This window comes from Mobula hypostoma, chromosome 16 (assembly GCF_963921235.1).
Source record: "Mobula hypostoma chromosome 16, sMobHyp1.1, whole genome shotgun sequence".
Taxonomy (NCBI): Eukaryota; Metazoa; Chordata; class Chondrichthyes; order Myliobatiformes; family Myliobatidae; genus Mobula; species Mobula hypostoma.
This window is the reverse complement of record NC_086112.1, coordinates 33,196,455-33,198,951: the sequence shown is the minus strand read 5'-3', so window position 1 is coordinate 33,198,951 and position 2,497 is coordinate 33,196,455. Positions and strand designations below refer to the sequence as shown.

The window sequence follows — 2,497 nt, the reverse complement described above, 5'->3', positions numbered from 1 at the left end:
GTTTTGTTAAAAAGAAACAATGCAGTTATCAGGCAGTTGTCTTACAAGTAATTAAATGGCAGAGAGACAGTGATAATTTTAAGCAATGCTTTAGAATCAGTGATTCAAATGGGATGTATAATTTACAGCTTTAAAATTGGTAGTGTCATACCCATTTCACAAGGTAATTACCCCATCATTATTTTCTCATCCTAAATTAATTATTTGTGTGGTATGCTATTATACTATGTATAGCTTTACCACTGCTGACTGTCATAATAAAGTTGGAATAAAAATGAAGGTACCTCAAAACTCCACTATAGTTTTACTGCTTAACTTCAGAGGTTCAGTTAGTTCCACTGGACGGATTAGATTAATGTGCGTACCTATCCAGAGGCCAAAGTGCAAAGGTAAGCAACAATGCCAGATGTGCTTGTGATTGGTGCATTGTTATGTCAGTCATTTGTTCAGCCAATGATGGCGAGTGCTGAGTCTTGTGGCTGGCAGTGCAATCTGCACCTTAAGCAGAAACACAGAAAGAATATTGTTTCATTTCCTGGTATTAGAAACTAACCTGAAAATTTTCCCAGTTTTGTGGGACAGTGGTTCCATTAACATTCTTAAGCCTTCCCACACCAATCTTCTTATAGAGATATTTGTTTTTTACTAAAATTCTGAGTTGCAAGAATTCCTTTGATTGTCAGTTTATTGGCCGTGTTAATTTATTTTATTCAAAGTGGGTTACCAACTGTATTAAAGCTGCTTTCCAACAGCGAGATATGGGACTGCTAGTAAGTGTTCCCTGCAAATGTTTCTTTTTAAGCTTAATATTTTATTATATGGTATATTTTATTATCAATGCAGGAGTGGAAATGTTCTTTTTTTAAATGTGTTTTACTGCTGGTTGCTGTATGTCTGGTCAAAAGAAGACAAATTACAGTGAAACTCAATGTCTTTTCCACTACAGATGAGATCAGTGGACAATGAATATGAATGGAAATCAGAGTGCATTCTTCCTTTTCCTGCAGCACAAAGGTATTCAAAGTTCAAAGTAAATTTATTATCAAAGAACATATATGTCACCATATACAACCCTGATATCTGTTTTCTTGCAGGCATACACAGTAAATCCAAGAATCACTGTAGAATCAATGAAAGACCACATCCAACAGGATGAACAAGCAACCGATGGGCAAAAGACAACAGACAGTGCAAATACACAAGAAATAATAATAATAATTAAATAAGCAATAAATATCAAGAACATGAGATGAGGTCTATGAAAGTGAGTCCATAGGTGTGGGAACAGTTCATTGGTGGGTTGAGTGAAGTTAAGTGATGTTATCCTCTCTGGTTCAAGAGCCTGACGGTTGAGGGGTAATAACTGTTCCTGAACCTGGTGGTTTGTGAGTTCTGAGGCTCCTGTACCTTCGTCCTAATTGCAACCACAAGAAGGGAGCATGTCCTGGGTTGTGGGTGTCTTTGATGATGGATGCTACTTTCCTGATAATGTTTCATGTAGACGTGCTTAAAGCTGGGGAGGGCTTTACCCACGATGGACTGGGCCATATCCACTACTTTTTGTCAGATTTTCCATTCAGGGGCATTGTTGTTTCCATACCAGACTGTGTTGCAACACGATGCATGATTCAGATCTGTCACATCACCGGATTCAGCAATTCATGCAATCTTTCTGAGGGTTCATCTGATCTCCTGCTCAAGTTACAACTGAGACAACTCCTGCGGGAATTCATGTCTGAAGTACTTAGCTATTGAGTCATCAATAGCTCTCTGGAGTTTGTCTTGACATTGGAGTTTTACTGTAAACATTGAATGATTAATAAAAATTAAAGCGGGTGTTGTGCTGCTAAACTGAATTTATACATTGCTTTATGAATACTCCTCATGAGAGATCTGATCATTACTCTTCAACCTTTCTTTACTTGCACAGATTTCTATTTGCTTTCATCATACAAACCACAAAAGAGGTTCTCTGTACTGATATTAATCTTGATTCCTATCGTTTTCCAAACCAGACCTGTGGTACAGAGCATTCCACTGTTGATTGGAAAAAAAATGGTAATTGCTTATGGAGAAAGTGTGCTTTATTTCAATCCACCCATGTTGCTTTTCATTCAACTCCAGTTGCACTGCAAAAGCGACACATTTAGTTAACCCAGGGCTTTGCACCACCTAAAGAAACTCAGCTTGACAGTGTGTTAAATATAAAAGTCAAAATACAAGCATATTACTTCTTAGAGTAAGGATTTACCCATCTCCTGTTGGGGAATGGGTTCATGGTTTTCTCATTCATCAGCCAGGAAAGTCAGTGAGCAGAATGTTGTTTGGCCTGCTTGTGATTTACAAGCTGTATATCCCTTACTTTCCCCATCCCAAAGCACAGGCAGGCATCCTGGCTGCTCCTAGTATGCCACACAATGACCTGCATGTTGCACGCCCTTAAGCCACACACACACACACACACACACACACACACACACACACACTAAAGCAGTGG

At 38.6% G+C, this 2,497-nt stretch overlaps 1 long non-coding RNA gene across 1 annotated transcript; it reads left to right on the top strand.

Moving 5' to 3' along the window:
- Positions 1-526: 526 nt before the first annotated feature.
- LOC134357544 (uncharacterized) lies at positions 527-1,838 on the top strand. Its single transcript, XR_010020645.1, has 3 exons — positions 527-770; positions 947-1,014; positions 1,095-1,838. It is a non-coding gene; the product is annotated as an uncharacterized LOC134357544 (long non-coding RNA).
- Positions 1,839-2,497: the final 659 nt, after the last annotated feature.